Source organism: Echiichthys vipera (genome assembly GCF_963691815.1).
Source record: "Echiichthys vipera genome assembly, chromosome: 12".
Taxonomy (NCBI): domain Eukaryota; kingdom Metazoa; phylum Chordata; class Actinopteri; order Perciformes; family Trachinidae; genus Echiichthys; species Echiichthys vipera.
Window position 1 is genome coordinate 29,650,688 of NC_139837.1, and position 13,249 is coordinate 29,663,936.

A 13,249-nucleotide genomic window follows, 5' to 3' on the forward strand; every position below is an offset into this window, starting at 1 on the left:
ACAACAACTTTATTCGCCATCTTGGCCCGTTCCCAACTACCACAACAACGGTCTTTTCAACCCCAACATCCGGTTCCTTAACAATAAAGGTCATCTTTTCTATACAGGTTGATATTTGTTTAACTGAATATATTAGAACAGTACAACAGTACACAGTAATTTAACAAACTCACTGCCTTTAAAAAAAAAAAAAATTAAATTAAACCAATGTACTCCTAGTATGCAACTGGAGCCCTATTGACATATTTTACAGGCACATACACATTCTTGTTTAAAACAGATGTACCACAACATTGATGACATAAATCATAACATACCACCTAAAAAAAATAACTGTGTGTATGTTTGGACGTTTAATCAAGTTCCCATTGTCCATCATTAAGTGCCTTCAGTAGCTGTAGAGCCGAAGCTCCTTTCTTTGTGAGACAGTCCGCAAGTTGTTCTCTTGTGCTGTACCAAAGGACCCGCTCAACCTTTTTGGTTTGCATAAGTTCTTTGATGCTGCTTATCTCCAGATGCAATCTTTTTTCAGTGACTGACTTTGTAGACTGCAGTGCGTCTACCAGTGAATGATTGTCTGTGACACAGGTTATTGTTGTGGGTTGTACAACATTACCAACAGTCAGTTCAGAAAAGAGTGTAGACAGAAAGATGGCATTGTCAATCCCATCTGACATTGCCAATGTTTCACCTGCCGGTGTACTGCGAACAACCCTCTTGACTCTCTTTGACTGCCAAGCAAGAGGTGAGAATTTTCCAGTCTCCCCCATTAGGAAGATAAGGTGTCCTCCCTGAGTGACTCCATCTGAGAGATTTCCAAATGAGGCATCACTGAACACGATCAGCCTAAGTGTATTATCACTACCTAAATGTTGGAAGTTCAGAACTACCTTCTTGGACTTCAATTTACACACTATTCTGTTTGCTTCCTGAATAGTCTTTACAGTAGCCTTTTTTAGACCTGACGCCAAGTTGCTAGCATCAAACATTACATCTGGCCTGCTCTGTCTTGCAACCCAAAGAATTTGGCCAATCTTAGATCTGAGCTGATCCTTTTCTTTCTCATTTAGGGGCGAGTCTTGTTCCACAGCTCGTGAATGGTCCATATGTATTGGCTGCAAATGCTGAATGTAGTTGTCCTGGTGTTCTTGCACTCCTTTGTTAACAGTCCCAAAGTCAATCACTACATAACAGAAGCTCCCATGCTCTTCACGCCCCACTTGGAATGCAGATTTGAGCTGAGATATCACTGTTGAGGAGAAATTTTGTGTGCCTCCCCATATGAAGTCATCCACATGGCAGGCCAGAACTCCAGTGACAGCACAGTCCTGATCTAGCCAATAGAAAACAGCTGGATCAACTTGTGACACTTTTCCTCCTGCTGTGAGTACCATTTCTTTTACTCTGTTGTACCAGTATAGGGAGGCATCAGCCAGACCATAGACACACTTGTTAAGTTTCCATAACATCCCTTTGCTCTCAGCTTCAGGTGGTGGCCTAATATAAATGTCACGTGATAGCTGCATTCCCTGTAGGAATGCTGACTTTATGTCCATAGAGTTAATTGTCCACTGTCTTTGACAGATCACTGCCACAAGCAGCCGAAGAGACTCAGTAGCACATGTTGGAGAATCCATTTGTAGCTCTGACGCTTCTAACTCCTCAAAACCCCGAGCGACAAGTCAAGCTTTGGGTACTGGCCCAGTGGGTGACTCTTTGAGAGTGCACACCCATCTGGTGGAAATGCACTTCTGTCCCTGTTGTGGAAATAGATTCTTAAATAAAGATCAACAAACAGGATCAGCTTTTTCTCCGTGGTTTATTTTGTAAAAGCATTTTCCTCTGCAGACAAAAATACGTTCATCCCTGCATCCTCACAAGTTGGAGTCTAGCAGAGAATGACGATTTGCCAAATCTCCAAAACAGTCTTTTAGGGAGAGGGACAGGACGCGAATAGCCTTGGTTGGGTGACGTCTTTAGACCAAACAAAAACATGCCTTAGACATTACAATTCTGAACATTCTGAACCTCTCTCATCACAAGGTCTCTAACACAGGGTACAGATGCACAAATATGCCATTATATCATCATGAGTTAGCTATTTGCATTATCCATTAAAAAGGTGAGACAGAGGAGACACTGAACTGCGTCTGACCTGACAAAACTATGATTATGAATTACAAATATCCCAAATTCCCACAACATCCCTCATCTCTAACTTCCTCAAACACATTATTATGGTGCCAGTTTTTTTATCTCCTGGCATTTTGCTGAGTCAAATGAGACATCTTTAATTACAAATATGTCCTCACATACAGTATATCTGGGGTAGTCATCTCAGGAACATGGGTTTCAACCTGAAGATCGTCTACTCTCGACATATCGGCTGACTCGGTTGTCCCTGCAACATCACTAGGTTCAATATACTTTAAGTTGTACCAGTGTTTGTATTTACCTGTGGTTTTTCCTGCACGCCCTACAACTTTAGCGGTGTGTAAAATACCACTGTCTTTGTATTTCACAGTTTGTCCTGCCTTTAGACTGAGATCTGTTACATGCTCTATGTCACTTGTGAGATTATCTTCTTCATTCTGCCCCCCTGTGGTCATTTTTGCAGGGTCTTTTTGCATGAACCTTTGTTGCACCTGTGGATCAGTGTGTTCTGTGTTATTTCCATTATTATCATCCTGTGAATGTTCTCATTCGTCCAGGTCATCGTTATCCTCAAAGCAATTTCAGTCAAAAACAACTGGACTGGTTGTTTGTCTAGGAAGACGTTTCACCTCTCATCCAAGAGGCTTCATCAGTTCATGTACGCATCTGACCAGTCCCAGCCTGGTCAGATGCGTACATGAACTGATGAAGCCTCTTGGATGAGAGGTGAAACGTCTTCCTAGACAAACAACCAGTCCAGTTGTTTTTGACTGAAATTGCTTTGAGGATAACCATTATTATCATCAATGTCCTGTCCTTGTTCATTGTGTCATTGTCAGCATCATCCTCTGTGACATGTTGCTCCATGTTTGCTGCATTCACTTTTCTCAGTCTGAGATGATGTACTCGGATGCAGGTTCCTCCATGTCTGACAAAGACCACAGCACCATCCTGGCCGATGACGACTCCTGGCCCTTTCCACTCATGGCAGTCCACTCGCTTATAGTACACTTTGTCTCCAGCTTCATATTTTTCATCTGTATTACGTGTTTGTTTTCTTAGAGCTCTACGTATTCTTTCTGAACACTGCTTCTGTGAAAGCTTTTCTTGATGCATGTAATGCAGAAATGTGTTTTGCTACCCATTCACTTTTTGTTGTGCCCTCTAAAGCTGGGGGTTTATCAGTGAGCACAGAGGGCAGGTTGAGATTTTGTCCAAAAACCAACTGATGAGGATTGTAGCCATGCACATTTTGCATGGTATTCTTTGCCATGAGGGCCCAGTCCATAGCAGTGCTCCAGTCACAGCCATTACTTTCCTTTACTTTCATTATGGTCTCAGTAAGCGTTTGATTGTGTCGCTCCAGAAGTCCATTACTCCATGGGCTGTAGGCAGCTGTTGTCTTAACCTCTATGTTAAAGTTCTCCGCCATATCTCTCACTTCATCATTGTTAAACTCTCCTCCGTTATCGCTGAATAGCTTCTGAGGTGGGCCATGCACACTTATCCAGTCATGGACAAAGTGTTTCACTATTTCTGAAGACTTCTTTGTGGTCAAAATACTGCCTGCACTAAATCGTGTGAACTGATCAATGATGTGGAGATACCACACACCTGGTATAAGTTCATGCAGTTCTACAGCCACTGTCTCATTGTACTGAGATGCCAGTGGTAGACCGACAGCAGGCTTGGGTGCAGTCTTACTGTATCTTTGACATACATCACATTCGCTTACAATTTTTTGCAGGATGCTGTGGCAGTGTGTATCGCTGTTTCCTGAGCTCTTTAGCAGCCGCTGTAACCTGTCAGCAGAAGCATGACCAAACTGTTTTTTGCAGTTTCAGCAAGGTTTTTTGTTTTGTCACTGAACTCATTTGCTCTGTGACTGTGAGGATGAAATCCTCACAGCTCCTTTTTTCATACTCTTCCTTTTCTTCTGATGAAGTTTCATTTTCTGTAGTTGTCAACACATGTTCATCACACTGAATACTATTGTTTTTGTTGTTCATAAGGTTTACACAGTAATGACCAGAGCTTGTAAAGTCAAGTCTTACAGGTTTGTTGAACATCACTGCTCTGTCATTTTCCATATCTAGTATTGTCCCTGCTCTTTTCATTGAGTCCTTACTTACAAGTAATGGAATGACAGCTGGGACGACATCAGTTTCAATGTAACATCCAGTCTCTTCGATTTTTGCAGGAATTTTTAACTTTTTTGTGGAATGTATCACTTTTCCATCTCCAAATCTGAAGGGTCTTTGACTGTGTGTCTCTGTTTTCTTTATCTCATTTAACTCTCTCTTGCTTAGCTTAGTGATGTAGCTATCCAGCCATTGTTGACCACACACCGTCTGTGTGCATACAGTGTCAATACTAGCTGAACCAAAACACTCTGTCACAAAGATTTCTGCTGCAGAGGGTAACTCTTTTGTGTACAGAGTGATATTGCACTCCTCAACTTGACCATTTACACGGTCCTCGGTTAACTTGACTAGCTCACTTTTATGTGGACAGTCCTTGGCCCAGTGAAATGTGGACTGACACACAGCACACTTTGATCTCCTGCCATACCTGTCCAGTGGGTTTGTGCCAGGCAACGGCGCTCTCTGTTGATCCTTTTGTGGCCATGACTTGCCTCTCTCTCGTCTCTGCTTCGCGATATATACCGTTTCTTGGTTAATTCCCATGCTGGATGCAGCAGCCGGATTACCGCCAAATATCCTCTTTAGTGCTGACTTCATTGATGCAAAAGTAAGATCTGTGCATGCTGTAAGGGCTAACTGTCGGTCTTTTGTGTCCAAACATGCAGTATCCAACAGTTTAAAAGCCAAAACAGCATCAGGAAGTTCCATCTTGTACTTGCGCATCCGAGAGTAGCGTTGTTCAAAGTCTATGATGTAGTCCGCCATAGACGTACTGCCGTCTCTCTTAACCCGGTCCAAGCTTGATCAGCGTCATATGTTCGGTCTTTTTCTTCTTTAAGAAACAAATTGTCAAGTTTGTCTAACAAAGTCTTCATACCGTATCTTTATTTAAGTCGTCTGCCGGTATCTCCATCCCCGTTTCCCTTGCTCTCCCGGACAGCGCCAAAACAACTGCAAGCGCTTGCTTGCCTTTGTCGAGCTCCGTAACTCTGGTCCAAATAGCTAACTTCATTCTTCCAGCTTTCATACGGCTTTCCCTCGTCGAAGCCCGGAGGTACTTTGTAGTTACTAACCATCCTCTGCTACCAATGTTAAAGGAAAAGAATACAAACTTTTACTGCGGCTCAACAACAACTTTATTCGCCATCTTGGCCCGTTCCCAACTACCACAACAACAGTCTTTTCAACCCCAACATCCGGTTCCTTCACAATAAAGGTCATCTTTTCTATACAGGTTGATATTTCTTTAACTGAATATATTAGAACAGTACAACATTACACAGTAAGTTAACATAATCTACCTATATAAATCTATAGATTGAAGTCTTTTAAATCTTTGACTGAACGGGTTAATCCCTGACTGACCCAGTCTCTCACTGACAGAGACGAGACTGTAAAAAGAATATATGTGTGTGCGTGTGATTGTTGAGAGGCCTAGTGTGTGTGTGTGTCTGTGTGTGTGGGACGTCTATTGAACAGCTGGTTTACATTATTCCAAAGTCGAAAAGTTAATGTGGCTCAGTTGATTCAAATCCAGAAGAAAACTAGCAGAGTAAGGAATTGGGAGAACACATACTGTGAATTAAACAACTGGGTTTGTTTTTGTTTTTTTGCAGGTGTTCAGGAGTTGGGTGTGATTGTAAAATTAAATCGACATTTTGAAGCAAACGTTGCAAAGTTAATTTTTGGTAGACGTCACTCCTGCAAGTAGTGGCTTGGAAGCCCGTCATACAGGAGGCTGGGTGTAACAGATAGCATCAGCTGAGAGGGCCTAGCAGTTAATTATAGGCCCTGAAAGCATAGGAATGATATTGATACAGAACTACTATGTCATGACGGTTTATGCATGATTAGGCATGAAGTACAAATGTACATGTAAAAGGGAGTTTTGGTTTGTATTTTTGTTTGTCAGTGGCTGCTTTTGTAAAATGCTGTTTTTGATTATGCTCTCCAGAGAGTTGTAAAAGAGCCCATCAACTGTTCAATCCCTAGTCTTTGCCAGAACATAAGTAACATAATTAGAATCCGGTTAAGAAAAAAGACACCATATCAGAGCTGCATCTTCTTAGCAAAAAGACGCACAGCTAGCACCCAAAACCAAGAGATCTTTTGATCCATAATTCGGTTTGTGCATACTTTGTTAGTGCTGAGGTGCAGCTGGGGGTGTCTGAAAATTATTCCAAAAAGAACCTTTAAAGGTGACTGAAGTACTGAGACAAGGAATTTGCACAGTGGATGTCTGCATACTTACTAACACATGTTATAGTTGCATATAAAAGCAGACATATTCTAGTTGTAAAAAGAGAGAGAGGAAACCGGGGGAGGATGTGTTGAAAATATCTCAGATTAAGACTTGTAGAAAATTTAGAAGTTAGTGAAAAGTGAAAAGTAAGGGAGTAAGTATAAAGATAGAAAAAAAGTAACTGGAAACGTAGGTTAAAAATCCATGTGAAAAGACTGACAGACTGACTCAAGTGATATAGATGTCTTAACTGTTGTAGTGGATAGTGTTAAAAATGGTAGAGATCTTGGTTTTCTTTTTAAGAAAAAAGAAAACAAAGAAACAACATAGTCATTCCGTATGTGGCTGGGGTATCAGAGAAATTCTGGAGGATTTTCAACAAACACTGCATTCTTGTGTATTTTCAAACCCAGTAACACAAAGACAAAGACGAGTACATCCCAAGGACCGAACACCACACACCCACAAGAGCAATCTGGTTTATACTGTACAATACAAAGAGGAACGCAAAGATCTCTACATTGGAGAAACAAAACAACCACTGCATTAACGCATGGCCCAACACAGGAGAGCTAACCCCTCAGGCCTGGACTCTGCTACCCATTTACATCTCAAGGAGAAAGCCCACTCATTTGATGATAACAATCTCCACATCCTGGACATATGGTTTGAAAGAGGAGTAAAAGAAGCCATCTTTGCAAAAGTACAGAAACCATCGCTAAACAGAGGAGGAGGTCTGAGACATCGCTTATCTCTAATTTACAATGCTGCCCTTTCATCCCTTTCCAGGAGATTCAACGATCTAACCTCAAAGAACAACTGTTCACAAATGGCCTCCTGTGACTCCAACGACTGTCATTAAGACTCAATAGAGCACTAACAAATTCGAAAACCAACTTTCAACCAACGACTGTCATTCTAACAACTTGGAGCACAAAGGGTTCCAGTGACATCATCGGCCTTGTGAGAGGTTAAATACCTGGATCTCCACAACAGTTAGTTGGCCCAGTCTAATCCTGGTCAGATGGGTATATGAACTAATGAAGCCTCTTGGATGAGAGGTGAAACGCCTTCCTAGACAAATAACCAAGTCCAGTCGCTTTTGACTGAAATTGCTTTGGGGATAACGATGACCTGGAGAAATGAGAATATTCACAGGCCACACTGTGTGAAGTGAATTGAATAAGATAGCCATTCTGAAGTCTTATTCTGGGTTAGTGAGACATCAGGCCGATAGAACAGGGTTCACGACAGCCTGTTCTTACGATATAAAGGGAGAGATGTTATGGCAGTTCACAAACAAGTGAGAGCCTGCGAGACAGCAAGGGCGTAGCTTAAAGCCACAGACAGTAAGACCAGGAAGTGCAGCAAGGCAAAGTAAAAGCTTATTAAAGTGTAAATAGGAAAAAAGTAAATGTTAGTAGCTTAACTAAAAAGTGACATTTAACATTAACAATAGCAACAAAATAAAAACAATAATTCACTGAAATAAAAACAATTAGGGAAGTTAGGTAAAGCCAACAATTGAAATAAATAGTAAAGTTAATTGAAACTACTTTATATTCTAGCCTTTAATCTTACTCAACAGACTTATTGATTTTAGAAAAACCCAGAACAAGGGACAGAGTGAGATATGCTATTGAGAAATAGCTGACACATTAGTATTCTTAAATATTTGAAAAAACTGTGTTATAAAAAATAAATAATAATAATATTAATATAAAACAAATAAAATAAGTCATAATTAAAAGAAAGATACATAAAGTCAAAATGAATGTAACACCGGCAATCATACTGAGAATTAAACATCCCAACAACAAGAAGGAGATTAAGGAACTATCTGAGAAATGGAAAACCTAACAAAGGGTTTAAATTTTGCCTGGCCAAAAGAAGGGACCATCGGTATGAGAGTGTGTGACGACATGAAGCATCATATTAAAGAACACAAAGCAAAGGATAAGAGTAATAAACGACAGCAAAAAAGAGAGAAAGAACTAAAAACATTAAAACTATTCAGAGATAAAGGCATTAATTACAGGGAAAAAATAAAGAGAATTCTAACAAATAAAAAGGCATGGAAAAGGAAACGCCTAAATTAGCAACTGCCCTGAGAGGGGGGAGAACAGCGACAGTTGATAGGACATGCAATTACATTCACACCCCAGGTAGATGCACTGACCCCAATCAATATCCAACATGGATACGGGGGTCACAGGGGCATTACTACCCTTGGCAAACCCAAGACCTTGAGGCATTGATCCATAGATTACCTGAAATCCAAGAGGGAGCTAGCCGCTGGATGAGACACTTTGAGGAAGAAACAGTGGGAAAGTTGCATGCACTGAGCGACATTAAATCAGTGTCACCTGAGGAGATCGAAACAAGAAACTGAGGAGGAGGCTGAAAATAGCCCCCTGTTGAGGAGTTTGTTCAGAACCTCAATTGTGGACGCATTGCCAGGTCCAGTACAAAACAGACTGGATGAGACATTCAAATGAAACTTGCTCAACTTCAGCTCCGAGAACTGACATAAAACATGAGAAAAAGGTTCCCCATTCACCCCCACAGCAGGAGTGGGGAGGTGAGACACTAGGACAGAATCACAAAAACTGTCCAGAAAGTCAGTGACTGGATCCCAAAAGGATGAAGGGGGGTTTGGGGATCAGCCACCCAACAAACACGAAAAGGCCAGTGTATCAGTGGGTGGGTGTGTAATTTCAAATTCAAAGGTTGGTTAAAAAAAATAAATTTTTAATAATGAAATGTTAAAAGTTTAGGAACAGAATGTTTACATAGAAAGGTAACCAGAATGTGCATAAGTGTATTGGTTTGAGGACGTAACAGATTCAGTAGTCTAAAGGTAATGAAGCAGGAGAAGTTATACATATTTATCAAAATCCTAAAAGCTAAAAAACCACACTGAAAATTGATAACTCAGTAAGATAGAGCTAAAGCCAAAAATGAATCCGCTAAAGGAGCTTAATATTTTTGAAATCTAATGACTGTTAGACCAGTAATATTGGTTGACATAAATAGTCCCTGTAATACTCCAATGTCACCAGTGTCACAGACAGATACATTCAAAATATTAACTGATTCAAGCATTTCTGCGGCTGAAGAATCCAGGATACTGTAGGTGCAACCGGCACCCAAAAGATGACTGTTAATTTCTGGATTAACGTGAACTTTCAGTTTGATTATGAGAAGGCCTCAGCCTTGCTCAGACAAAGGGGAAAAGACTAGGCCCAAAGCCTGGCAGCCTTTGTCTCTGAGGGCATGGTCACAAACAAAGGCCTCTCCCCCACAGGTCACACCCAGGTGTGAATCCTTCAAGGGACCCCCAAACTGTTAGTTCATTGGCTGACCACTGGTGATGACATCATCAGTGTCAATAAAAGTGTAGGACACCCCTTCCTCTCTCTCTCTTGGAATCCCTTATCCTTGGACCCTCGTCGAATCTCCACACTCAACTCGACGCTCCACCTCTCCTCTCAGTTTCACACACACGCACACACAAACACATTTACTTTTAGCTTTAGTTAGTTTATTGTGTTTTGTGTGTTGCATTTATTAATTTGTTAATAAATGTTTGTGTTTACCATATATCTGTTTGTTTAATATTACACAAAGATGAATGAGCAGGCCTCTACTAAGAAAATAACTTTTAAATCCTTCAACTGATTAAACTATTACATTTATCGGTGTTCAACCCTTAATAGTAGTTTAATATATTAAATGAGACTTTAATATTAGTTGTCACTCCGTCTATGATGGTGGTGCCCCGAGGAAATCTGGTTCAACTAGAGTGATTTGTATTATTATCTTTGATAATTATTGGTGATAACTAATATTTACTTGATTAAAGATAAGTTTATTGAGAATACTCAATCTCATAATCTTAACGTGAGTCAAGGCCCTACATTTAATTGGTTCTCCGTGTGAAGTTTTTAATAAATTAAAGTAAGTAATTTTTAGTAATTTTTCTTTATTAATTTTCTTTTTCAAATATTTAATTTGATAGTCGACCTTTTTATCCAATTAACCTAAAGTACCTACAATACCTATTTGTTTACATGTAAAGACGTACACAGTTTACCTACACATATAGTTATTAAAGGACACATGTAATAACAGTAAAAGACATTTTTTGAAAAAGAAAGAAAAATTGGCTATTTTGAACTTCATTAGCATCACCAGAGTCAACAAAGTAATGTAGCACCTAGCAGCTGAGGGGGGTGAAGGGAAATGAGAAATAATTGTTATTGTTAACAATGCTACTTCCTGATACACATGGGATATATAACTGTGCGAGGGGGTAGAGAATGAGAACAGTAAAACAGAATAATGTGAATTTGGGCCTTAAACATTGAGTGGAAAATAAGTTAATAAAAAGTCAATTCTAATGCCAATGGTTCAAAAATCTAGTACGCATTAAGATATCTTATGAAATACGTTTAGATAATGAATCAGCATGTACACAAAAGTAACTAGGGAGATCATATCATATCAACAGGCATAAAAAAAAAAATGGTTTAGACGTGCAGAGGTAAGGTGAGTAAGTAAGTAATGGAGGTAATGAACCATCAAAGTTAAAATAACAGGATCTGTTTTGTTTTGTTGTCTATACTAATAAGCTATTGCATGAAACCTAACAGAAGCATATATTTAACACTGCATGTTAACAGACTGAGCTTTAATCTCTCAAAAGGAGGGATTGCACTGTACGTGAGTGAGAGGTGGTGTAATCCCGGGCATGTACACGTGAAGAAACGTCTCTGTACCCCGGACACTGAACGGTTGACTGTGGGGATGAGGCCTTATTATTTGCCCCGGGAATTCACGTCTGCCATCATTATCGTGTTCCTCCTTCAGCTGATGCAGTGACGTCATCCACTCCGCTGTTGCCCAGATACAGACGCAGCATCCTAATGCATTTATTGTCATCACTGGGGATTTTAATCACGTCTCACTGGATAAAACCCTTCCAACATTTCACCAGTATGTTTACTGCCCCACCAGAGACTGTAACACACTGGATCTGTTGTATGCAAATGCTAAGGATGCAGTCCCACAGCCCTCCCCCCTCTTGGAAGATCTGACCACAACCTGGTTCTGCTGACCCCTAAGTATATTCCCCTTGTTCAGCGGCAGCCTGTCAACACTAGGAGCGTGAGGAGGTGGACTCAGGAGGCCGCTGATGCACTACAGGACTGCTTTGAGTCGACAGACTGGGATGCACTTGTTGAGCCACATGGAGAGGATCTGGACAGCATGACCGACTGCATTACAGAATACATTAGGCTCTGTGAATACACCTCCATGCCAACCCGGACTGTACGGCGCTTCCCTAATAATAAGTCGTGGATCACCAATGACCTGAAAGCCCTTCTTAACAAGAAGAAGAGGGCGTTTAGGTCTGGAGACAGGGAAGAACTGAGGAGAGTGCAGCATGAACTCAGGGATATGCTGAGGACCTGTAAAGACGTCTACTGGAGGAAGCTGAAGGCTAAACTCCAGCAGAACAATGTGAGGGATGTGTGGACTGGTATGAAGCAGATCACTGGGTGTAAGGTGAGCGACAGACAGCCATCAGGCAGCCTGGAGAGAGCAAACGAGCTGAACAGATTCTTCAATAGGTTCAGCTCACAGTCTTCTGTCGTCTCCAGGAAACCTCCAGACCCCCACACACCCTCACACATCTTACGTCATGAAGGTGCTGGAGAGACTGGTTTTGGTCAACCTGAGGACACATGTGAGTCCCCTGCTAGACCCTCTGCAATTTGCTTACCAGCCCCACTTGGGAGTTGTCATCTACCTGCTGCAACGACCACATTCGCAAATGGATGGTGGAGGAGGTACTGTGAGAATCCAATTTTTTGATTTCTCTAGTGCTTTTAACACCATTGTCTGTATGGGAAGTGTTCTGTCTGATGTGGTGGTAAGTGATACAGGAGCTCCACAGGGGACTGTACTGTCTCCTTTTCTGTTCACCTTATACACCACTGACTTTCAGTACAACACTGTGTCGTGTCACCTGCAAAAGTTCTCTGACGACTCGGCTGTTGTTGGGTGTATAAGTGAGGGACAGGAGGAGGAGCACAGGGCACTGGTAGACAACTTTGTGAAGTGGACTGGACAGAATCACCTGCGGCCAGAGAGATGGTGATAGATTTCAGGAAGAAGAGGATGACGGCTTTCCAACCTCTGTGCATTCTGGGAAAGGAGGTGGAGGCGTAGGAGGATTACAAGTACCTGTGTGTTACCATCAACCACAGACTGGACTGGAGATCTAACACTGAAGCTGTTTACAGGGGATGAGCAGACTTTACTTCCTGAGGAAGCTGAGATCCTTCAACGTGTGCAGCAAGATGTTGGAGATCTTTTATCAGTCTGTGGTGGCCAGTGTACTTTTCTTTGCCGTGGTTTTTTGGGAAGCAGCATTGGAGCCAGCGACACCAACAGACTCAACATACTGATCAGGAAGACTGGCTCTGTGATTGGCTGCAAACAGAACATTCTGGAGGCTGTGGTGGAGAGGAGGACAACTGTTATCCATCATGGATAATCCTCTCCACCCTCTCCAACTCACACTGGTCAGACAGCGGAGCACCTTCTCCAGAAGGCTGCTTCAGCTTCGCTGTCGTAGCAACAGATACAGGAAATCTTTCCCATCCACAATCCATCACTTTTTATAATAACTCTCTCACCT